The sequence below is a fragment of the Carassius gibelio genome, chromosome A17, assembly GCF_023724105.1.
Source record: "Carassius gibelio isolate Cgi1373 ecotype wild population from Czech Republic chromosome A17, carGib1.2-hapl.c, whole genome shotgun sequence".
NCBI classification, from domain to species: Eukaryota; Metazoa; Chordata; class Actinopteri; order Cypriniformes; family Cyprinidae; genus Carassius; species Carassius gibelio.
Window position 1 is genome coordinate 20,827,296 of NC_068387.1, and position 11,162 is coordinate 20,838,457.

The window sequence follows — 11,162 nt, forward strand, 5'->3', positions numbered from 1 at the left end:
GATTATTTCAATTGATCAAAAGTTAATACAATTTCAAATAAATTATGTCCTTTGAGCTTTCTATTTTTCAATGAATCCTGAAAAATGTATTATGGTTAAAAAAATATATATTAAGCAGCAAACTTTTATTCAGCACCGACTATAATAAGAAACATTTTGTTTGAAATGTTAATAATATTTCACTATTTTTTACTGTATTTTGGTAAAAAATATATGTAGCCTTGGTTAGCATAAGAAACTTATGTCATGAAACTTTCAGAGACTTTTTATCGTGTCCTGAATCTAGCAGAGACTTAAATCTACAGAGAGCATGGATCCTTCTCAAACCTGGGCAGGAGACAGAGGTAATCAGAATATATATCCTGTTCCTCTCGATCTCTCTCCGCCTCACTCATGCGCTCATCAGCAGGAGTCAGAGTTTGATCAGTGGCAGGCACACACTTCCTTAAAGGCTGCCTAATCTGAGGGAGTCAGGTGTTTGTACTTTCTGCCAATGCTTTGGCGGAAAAGTGGAGCTGTGCAATCTGACAATGCTCCTCTGACACAGTTGCCTAGCAACGGCGAAGCTTGGGGTCTCAAGCTGATGGTCTCAAGCTGGATTTATCATCTCTGACGACTTTTATTTGATCTAGACAGATTAACGGGCCCTGCGAGGAGCGGAGGACACACAGGCGTATAAAACCCCCTTCCATAAACACATATTCGAGCATAAACAGCAGGCATGGATAACAGATGTAGAAGATGTGATCTGGCAAGAGAAGACAGGGAAACGAGAGTCACCTTTCCTAAGATCTCTCTCTTTTCTTGCTCCGCAGGCTAAGAGATCTTTGCTTGAGATCTTCATACATTCAGCAGTCACCTTTTGCTGCCAAGTGTGGCTGATTTTGAGGTGATGAGAGCTCTGGTCTTGGCGTGGTGTGATGAGCTGTTGGGAGACTAATTGCGGAGTGTAATCTGCTCTGATTAGCGGGAGAGGAGTGGGCAGGTGTGAGCACACACACATTGGTTCGGGCCGACGCAGCTGCAACCTGACCGTGTGCCAGATAAACAAAAGGCATGAGGCCGAGGCCACGATTACACACACGCAAACACGCGGTCTCAGTCGCTATCCTCTGCTAATTAACCACCAACACACCTATCACACTTAACTGCCTGCCATATGTTTACATCCAGATGAGTTTTCATCTCAGCCACCTCCCCAGGAGCATAATTCACATCCAATTTTAAAGCGGCAGTGACAAACTATTTAGTAGTGCGCACGGGACGAAGGCAGCGCATACATCTTGTTTAGATTTCTGGAGTGTTGTCCTGGGCTAGGAAAGGCAGAGGAAAACACATGCTGTGCTTGAGTCAGCAGGATCCGGGGCTGGCGCATTAAGTTATCACGCCTCGCTATCCCTGCCCACAGCTGACACAGGCAATTAGAGCTGAGGTTAATATCGCGCAGCCAAAAAAAAATGCATATGTCTCTATCCCATCGTTCTGAAAAAGGAACACTGGGTGCTTGCAGAATTAGTGCTGGGGAAGCACACGCGATGCCTGGGAGAATATTCTGTGGCCTTGGTGTAACCTTGACTGCTTGGTTCTATACCAGGGGCAGAAATGAATAGGGGAAAGGGGCAAAAAAGCTACAAAAATGTACAAAATTTAAGACAAGAGGGCAAAAAAATGACCCTGTACAGTTCTATTATAGTTGTCGTGATTAAAGTGAAACTTGAAAATAAATCAAAAGTGTCAATTGCAGCGTAACATTTACGTTTTCTCACACTGCATCAGAATTTATTTTTATTCATTTATTTTCTTTGCAGTGATGAGTTTATTTCAGCATGCGCAAAAACTGCAAATACAATGTAAAAGATTAATTTTGCATTGTAGACCGATTGATTAATTGTAACAGGATTGTTGTTGTTTTTTTGTGAGAGCACATAACTCCCTTTTATTATTCCCTATTATCATATATTCCTATTTTGTTTAACTGGGTATTTTTTTTTTTTTCATGCTACTAAAATAACCAAACCAGTCTTGATTTTCTAATGGGTAAAACCATCTAAACGTACTCATTAATGGTTCTTATGACTTAGGGTTCTTAGCTTATTTTGTCTGTGAAGTCAGAATATAACGCACCATTTCCCCAAACACAAAAATCTTAATCATTATTACAATAACAAAAGCAAAAATAAACAATGTTTTTTGTCATAACTTTGCAGGCTTAAAGCTGTGGTCCGCATCTTATGGCGCTCTTGCGGGTTATTAAACATGCATGCGTCTTGCGAAAGAACATTGTAGCTATATCTCTCTTGTTTATGTCTATGGTGAATCACAAAGATACTGGACTACTCCACAGTACCCGGTACCTACCCAAATCCGTCTAAATAGTCCGAATATAAACACCTATTATAGGGGTACCGTAGTAATTCGGAACAAGCCACGGTTTGGAAAATGGATACATTGTGTACTCGCTTATTATATAAATTTTGAACATTTTGATCACAAAAAAGTTACAGACTGCAGCTTTAACCTTGTTTTATGTTTTCATTTTATAATTTACATACTTTGTGTACAGTAGGCTATTTACATTATAAATTCATTTCACAACCTGTGAAAATAAACAAATGCCATGACAGAGGCAGCTTCTGTTCCACCTCTGCAGTGTAAACATGGATTCTGGTGTTGTTAATGACATTTTATTGGTAACAGTGACATAAGACAACAAAGACACAGTAAAAATGTCCTTAATAAAGGTAAAAATTGCCCCAGGAAATCAACTCTAGGGGACAAATAACATATAATCTCTGTCCCTGTTCTACACAGTCACTAAACCAAGCAAGGTGAAGTGTATAAACTGAAAGGATACGTGACGACGATGTTTACTGTGCTCCGGTTCACTTAATCTCTGTGTCAAATGACAATTTATACATGTCATACCATTACGACACTATAAACTGTCCCCAGTGAAACGCTGCCCTGCTAATCAGCTCCCCTCACAAACAAAATTAGATTTTCAATTGAATTTGTTTCGGCCTGGAAAAATATGACAAACTGCTAGGACAATGCAGCCCGATGGCTGTGGAAGACTGGTTTTCTTTTGATAAATCAAGTTAAAACAAAACATAGCACGAGGGAGCACTTTGACACAGTGTTCATGGCACGGAAAGTGTTTGCATAGAGGGGAACGAAATCTACGTTCCAAACAGAACATGGCTGGCCAGAGGTCCTTCTCTTTATTTTCCCTTTGGCGTGTGTTGTTGAGGCATCTAAAGACCTGTGGCTCTTTCACTTATCTTTAGCAAACACTGGTGGAGGATGAAGCTCAAAGTTTGTTCTTGTTGATAATGTCATGGCAACACAGGGAACAGGATAACTGCACTCCAGCTGGGATGGTGGCAAAGCACACTAAAATGCAAGAGCGACTTCAGAGGCGTTTTTGTCTTGCTACCAAAAACATGGGGATGTGAAGCCAACGATTTGGAAGACAATGACCATTTTAGAATCAACTGCATCCTTCAGATTTTTGAGAGAAAGGGTATTGAATTATTTTATAATAATATATTATGCATGTATGTGTGTATGTATATATATGTGCATGTGTGTGTGTTTGTGATAATTTTAAGTTTTACAATTATTTTCTTTTAATGACTTTGGTAGCAACAGAAAAAAAGAGTCTCTTACTTAGTGAGTTTGAATGAAATTTTACTTTTTCTTTTTAAACATTATTTCTCAAAAAAAGACTTAAAAAATATTAAGTTAACTCGACATCGACCTACTCCAGTTTTGTGCTAGACGAAAACTTAAAATCTTATTTTTATAAAGAACTAACTGTTGCTTTGCTCATGTATCATCTCATTTAAAAGACCGCTACAATAATGCTTATTTATTTTAAATTCTCTTTGATGCATTTTATTCCCTCATTATCACAGAGAAACCACAACTTCCAGCCGACAAATCATCTCTATGCAAGACGAAGCACATTTCTTCAAGATCTGCAGAAGAGATTGTGAGAGAAAAGCCGTCTAGGGTCATTAGTAGGGTTTCAAAGTCACTCTGCCCTCTGACAGAGAGCATTTGACAGGTGCTGCTGAGGCAAAGCTTGCCACAGGAGAGAGAAATGATACCATCCTGATTAGATCGTCCACCTTAGGGAAGGTGCTGATGCACAGACATTCAAAAAGAGAGGAAGAGGAGAATGAGTGCGGGTGATGGAGAAAGAAAAACTAGAAGTGCAAAATAGAAGAATGTCAAATTTGCAACGTTTCTTCCCCCACATCGTGCTGTCCTTCCTCTGGTGTGGTCTGGTGCGTCACCCCCAGCGGAAACGTCTGCGATCTGTCAGTCAACAGACCCCTACCCTCGTGCTGTTAACAAAACTGTCAGACTCCGCACCAACCCGCCAGCCTGTGTTACTACCACATAAAAAAAAAAAACAGATGTTTGAGAAAATAACCCACTCTTGCGTAATCCACCGAACTGAAATTCACACTTGTTAACCGGGAATGGCTCCCTGAGCACTCCAAGCCCTCTCCCAATCAAGAACCGATCCTCATCTGGCATTTCATTACAATCAAACAAGCATTACAATGCACTGGAGAAAGTGGAGTAATTTGAGGGGTTAGGCTCATCAGCGTTGGCCGCTTCTCTAAAGTCATTAATGAGGGCTCAGGCCAGGCTCAGGGCTTTCCACAAGTCACTTACGCATCTACAACCCCTCTTCATTTGATGAGCTCGTTCATAAAGCCTGAGGAGCCGGGATGCCGCTTTAGAAACAGTCCCTTTTTTCAGGTTAAATGAACAGTTATTGAGTGAAAACAGGTCAAGAGGACTGGGGGCACATTGCTAAGTGAAGCTAAAGAGAAAAGTGTTATGTTATGAGCGGAGTGTGTAAGTGGGAAAGCAGAGGCAGATTGGCTGTTGCTCGTCATCAATGGGAAGTGGTGGCGGGAGAAAATGAAGAGATTTGCACATTAAAAGCAGCAAATGTAGTGCAGCTTTGAGGAAGCCACCAGCAAAGAATTTACACTCTCTAAATAAACCAAGTTGACAAAAAAAAAACTCAATGTTCGGCATGATAAAACACTTTCGCTTGAGTAGTAAATCGATGCAGAGTCAGTGCCTGGATGTCAACAATGTTTTGAATGTGTTTTGACACTGAGAGGTGACAGTCATTCACTGAAGACACATTCTGCCTTGGGCTTGTGATTGGGCACAGTATGTGTGTGTGTGTGTGTGTGTGTGTGTGTGTGTGTGTGTGTGTGTGTGTGTGTGTGTGACGAATAGAGAGAGTGATACAAAACATAGTGCACTAAAATGAAGCTGAGAGCCACCCCGCTGCACAAGAGCCCTGTAAAATACAATTGTTTATATGCTCGACAGCAGGGCTGTGCCCTCCCTGACAGAACAAAAATGAAAGCAATATCAATGAAATATGACACTGATGATAGATCGGGAGAGGAGATGGAAATGACTTGATTCTCCCGAGTTTTCTGAACGAGTTCCGGCCTTCGAGGATGTGTTTAAGCTGAACTCTGAGATAGCTCGCACTTGTCAGGTTTCTCAAACAATCAGGGCATCAGCTCCGCTGGGAGTTGTCTGAAATGAGCAGAAAACTCAGCAGGTTTGTATGAAGCACACGGCGGAAGTGTGGAACTGTTTATAAACCTCCTCTAAAGGCTACAACTAGATCCGAAACCTCTTACTCAAACTACATAAAACGCTGCCGATTGTTACAACCAGGTAAATTCAACATTTATCTGAAAGCTGACTCATATATGACCTGTATGTGTATCTGTGTTTGAGAATGTGTGTCCTTATGTCCTTGGGCAACGGTCCATCACTTTAAGCGGGAATAGACCATGTCCACTGGCTGTAAAGAGTTCTCAATGCTCATAACAGAGGACAATAGGATCAGTCTGAACAATGCAAGCCCTCTTAACAACACTGATCCACTAGGCCCAGAACCATGGCCCATCTCTACTATCATCACACCACACACACAAAGCCACCACAAAAAAAAAAAAAACACCTGATTTTTTTTCTTAATATCTCCTTAAAAAGCTCTTTGATTCGTGCCTTGGATTAGGGTTGGAGCTGAACTTTGCAGGACAGTCGATCGCCAAGAGCAGTGTTGGCCACCCCTGCTGTAGCTCAAACATTGTGGAGTTACATGCTAAAGGTTAATACTTAGTTATATTAGAGCAAACCCCTTTCATTAATTATAAGCTATAAAAAAGTGTCAAGTGTTCACAAACATAGTTGAAAAGCCACTGTAAAGAGCTGTTACAGTCAGTCAGCATTCTGGGGCACAATCCTCCATTGTGCCTGCAGCACAGAGCCTTTTGACCCAGGTGTGAACTTGAGTATCAATACCATTCTAGAGTCTGTTATTATTTGATCGTCAGCGGGCGGCTGGGGACATAATTCCAGTGCATTGGAGAGCTGGTCATGCACTCACACTGGACCTAAGTGGCCAGCCATTTCGGCAGCAGCTACACTTCTCATTTTTCTCTGCTGGAAACCAGAGTGTTTACATCAAATCTACAGTTATTTTCCCCCCTCCTGTGCAACCAGAGAGGCACCAAAAATAAGGAAAGACCATGCAAAAAGGAATCAAAAAAGGAGAAAAGGTAGTCTAGAAGGGGATGAAGTTAATTTTAGATTAAAACAGGACAAGTATGAGATTCAGAACATCTCTTTGTAGGGTACTCATTTTTAACCAGTGCTCAGCAAGCGGTAAACGTGCTTCCCAGAGGTACTGCTGCCAAGGGTCTATCATTCATTAGGCTGCCACCATCATCACATGCGTTCCAGATACTTAATCACTAGGATAGAGATAAAATAAAAAGCTTGAAGGTCACGAGGGGGAAAGAGCGATAGAGGGGAGATAGCATAGAGGGGTGAAGACGTATGGCCTCATTTTGATTGAGGACGTGACGCTTTCAGTCACACGCGACAGAACACCCGATGAGGAGATGCGTTTTGACTGGAGACCTTTATCACAGACTCCAACGGTTTGCCGAGCTACACATCACAAGGAAAAGGCCCTGGAGAATTCAGCTGCAAATCACAAGCGAAAACATTTAATAGGACTATCTGAATCTATCCTCTTCCATATTCACTTTACGCTCTAGAAGACGAGCGACAGTAGAGCGTTGAGCGAAAATTTGAATCTGAACCATCATGCACATTTCCCATCAGGTGTTTTTTTTTTTTTTTTGCCTGTCTACTCCGCTGATGTTTTGACATATTTCTCTGCCTCGTCAAGCACTCGTCTCCGATTTGCCGTGCTGTTTAATGTTCATGAGGGGCGGCGCAAAACTCGGTCCGTTGACAACCCACTGGCTGTTGTTATAAGATCTCAGACAGACAAAGACGACGAGGTGCACCGTTGAGGAGCCCCACACTCCACTGCTTCAAAATAAAAAGTGGCTTGACCTCCTCGGCAGCCAGCTTCACCTCTCAACTGTGACGGACGGACGGCACTCTAGTCTCGTCCCGCGGCACAGCGTGCTTAAATAATGCCGCCTCTCTGCATGCCCCGGGCCAACTGCCACCCACCATACTGGGAAACTTCTGATGCTTAATCTCCTGAAATGCAAATGTGCCAAATGGGAGACGGGGTCTCGAAGGAAAGCCTGCCATGCTGCGAGTGTAAACGGACACGGTTAAACCCTCCTCTAAGACCGGCTCAGACTGCACCGACAACCCAATCAGAACTAAAATACTCACTTTTCCAGGCAGGCATTTTTTTATGACATTTGAATTTGAAAGGGTGTATGGTGGGGCATACAGTTTTGCTCAAGGATATTGGATCTTTCAAGAGGCTTTGTTCGCATGCCGTGATGACAACAGCGGCGCACACCAACTGAGGCGAAATTGTCAAGGCAACATATATTGAATTTCACAAAAGTTAAGAGCAAAGCGATTTCCCTCCCCTCTCCAAACCTCCCACTGAAGACGAAACAAGCGATTCACAACACATCCTCTTACTTTAAAGAAAACAAGCGGCTGACACATTTCCTGCCAACAGGCCCTTTCCTCAGATAACACAAGACTCCCGTCAACAGGAAGCCCTTTCACCGGCGGCTCTGCCTCCCTTTCGGCACGTCACACTAAACAGCTCCTCAACCCCAGCCCCCACAGCCTCCCCTCCAACTGTTGAGGAAACTTGCAGAAGAGGCTTGCTAAAGCTAGAAGAAATCAGTTTGAAAGGAGCCAGACTTAAAAGTGTGGTTTGTGGCCTCAAGTCCTTCAAATGCGCCTGGTCTGAGAGGCAGCGTTTTAACAGCCTCAACAATACTCCTGAAATCAATTAACGTGCAGCCGGTGGTATCAACATTACACACAGCCTGCCATTACATCAGATCCCACAAATAGCTCTGGCCAGACAGACGGACAACGTTATGGCCTGTGCAAAACAGAGGAAAGGGTGCACAACAAAAGCACAAACATGCCCTCTAGGCACGGGTCAATGCTTTAGGTTTGTTAAAAGCCTCCAGTTCTCGTGTGCTCACCAGTAGTTTACACGAGTGAGTGCACGAGTGCGGTAACGACGTAGAAAGGATTTGAGGAAAGTTTGTAAAAAGCAAAGCAGAACTCACGTTGAGTGGAGAGTGCATTTGAAGAGCGGTGAGAGAAAACCTGAGGCAACCTTCATAAGGCAGGGGCTGTACTGTTTGAGCAGATGCTAATAGGAGAACTGCCAAGTGAGAGAGAGAGAGAGAGAGAGAGAGAGAGAGAGTGAGTGAGTGAGTGAGAGAGAGATAGAGAGAGAAAGCAGACGCCTTCTGCAGGCTGCTGTGATGACATGCAGGCTTTTTTCCTTTTTTGTGAGGGGGCTTATCTTTGTCTCTATGGTAACTGTGTCTCTGGGTGGTTATTAGAAACCCTGAACTTCCTGTGCATCTGCAGGATCAGCCAATCACGTGCCGTGTTTTCATAGGTGGATAGCTCGTGCTATAGGCGATGGGAGAGCAGCCACATGAGGGGGCCATGGAAACAGAGGGTCAGGGAAAACTTACAGCACGGCATTTCAGTCTGCATAAAACAGCCAAAACGGTCTTCATTGCACTCTACGTATTTATAGAAACATCTAGTGACTAGACTAAAGTAGGTTAGAAATCCTAGAGCTCATTTTTTCCACCAAAGCAGCGTCCGCCGCGCCACAAGCTTTTTCCAAATAGGACACTGCCATCAAGGTATTTCAGTATCCTCTAGGACGAAAATGGAAACTCTTGTGGAAAGCACAAGCTCAGCATCTCAGATTCCCAGAAAGAGACTTGCAGATAGACAACCACAGAAAGCTCAGCGCTCAGCAGAACAGCCAGAGTTACCAGAGTCCAGCTCTAATGACAATAAATCCACGGCATGTGGATGAGCAGAACTTAATGCTCATGAATGCAAATGAATAGACACTCTGTAGGATTACTGTTGCAAAGCAAACAGCTGACATGGAGCATGCATCCAGGACAGGACTTTCAGCTGTTGTGTCCAAGCGTGCAGAGAAAAGACAGCTGAACTGGAGAATTACAATGAGAAAACTTCATTTTCCCAGCTCAGCAAAGGAATAAAACAGAGACTAGAAATGAACCAATATATGGTTATTTATCCCTGCAGACAGGAACACTGTTTGTGTGTTTATAGGAAGCTCATGCTACACACACACACACACACACACACAAGCGCTCACTGCATAGTTTCCCAGTAATATCTCTGTCTCCTTGGTTTAAGCGGGTGAAATCGTTTGGAGCGATGTGGCTCACTTCTTCCCTGCGCTGACTTGTTTTCCACCCAGTAAGCACATTCAAACTTCACTCGGTGGCTGGTTTATTTAACACGGCATTTGTTGACAAGTCTCGGAGCAAAGTTCCTTGCGTGGAACCCTGGGTGCTGAACTCGAGAACATCAAATACAAACAATAACAACCAGAACAGCGTGCCCAACCCCGTGAGGGCGAGATGTTACTTTATCGGCACCAAGAAAACATCAACCGGTCCACTAGGACAGCGAAGGAACGACCCCCGAGGCATGCTCAGTGAGGGACGGTCCAGACCTCTTCTAGGACTGTTTACAGCTGCAATGACTTCCATTCCTCAGTGACAGGAGCGTGCCCTCTTTCCTGTCTGTGCTGTCACAATATTTCATCCGGCATAAGTAGCACATGTCCCACACGTAACTAGACTCACCAGCCAGGAGCTCCCAGCGACGTCTATGTGCTCGCGAACTGTTTGACTCCTGACACAACAGAAAGCCCTGATAGATTACAGCAAGAATGATCAATCGCACACAAACCTTTTAATCCAAATCGTCCACTGATTGGCTGCCTCCGCATGAGCTCCAGATTTTTAAATCCCACTGGTTAATCCCTCCATTTCTCTCAGATTCGGTATTTTAGCAGTGACCACAGTGGGTTTTAACATTCACTTGGCTTTTTTTCTCCCTCCCTCTCTTTCTGCACTCTGTTCTGAGACCGCTCACTGAGCTCTGGAACTAAGGGAGCCTGATGAGGAAGGAGGAGACTCGCTGGGTCCTAATGTCTCTGGTGTTAACTGAAAGAATGCCATTGTTTCATGTGTAACCCAGGGCTACACTCTACAGACGGCTGATAAGACCTGCGCTGTGCCAGATCCACTGGGTGTTTGTAGTAGATGGATAAAGATCTAGAGCTGTTCGATATCCATTACCTGGATAAACAATATAATAGTTACAAGATCATTTACAAATTGATCTTATTAAAAAAAAAAAAGAAAAAAAAATTTACACTGCAAAAACACCACCACCAACAAAAAACCCTGGTTCGGTAAATGTATCCTGCTTTAAGCTTTTTTTTTTTTTTTGCAAAAGGACATAAAATACCAAATCTTGCTTTTAGAGAAATATAGCAAAACTGAATGAGGTTTTCATAATGAAACTTAAAACAAATTAGTTAATTTGTTCCATCCAAATTAAGTGTTATCCTTTATTTTTCTTAATCCAGTGTCAATTAGATTTCTGAAAAAAAAGAACAAATTATAGATATTTTAACTGTAAATGATACTGATATCAGGTTTTTTATCCATAGGTGATAGAAACTCTGATAAAAGACTGCATTTTTAGCATTTGCGCTGTTTGTAGTCTTGCTCAAGTTTGTTGGGCTGAATATATACATTTATGTTTTTATGCATAAAACTTAT

General features: G+C 42.8%; 1 protein-coding gene across 3 annotated transcripts in view; it reads right to left on the reverse strand.

The window, feature by feature from the left end:
* The window catches only part of LOC127933317 (forkhead box protein N3-like), a 78,642-nt gene extending 68,165 nt beyond the window's left edge, over positions 1 to 10,477 (reverse strand). The window contains exon 1 of one of the 3 annotated variants that reach the window (XM_052530214.1): positions 10,282 to 10,477. The gene's annotated coding sequence lies outside the window, so the exon portion shown is untranslated. The other 2 variants (XM_052530217.1, XM_052530216.1) reach the window with 2 other exon arrangements.
* Positions 10,478 to 11,162: the final 685 nt, after the last annotated feature.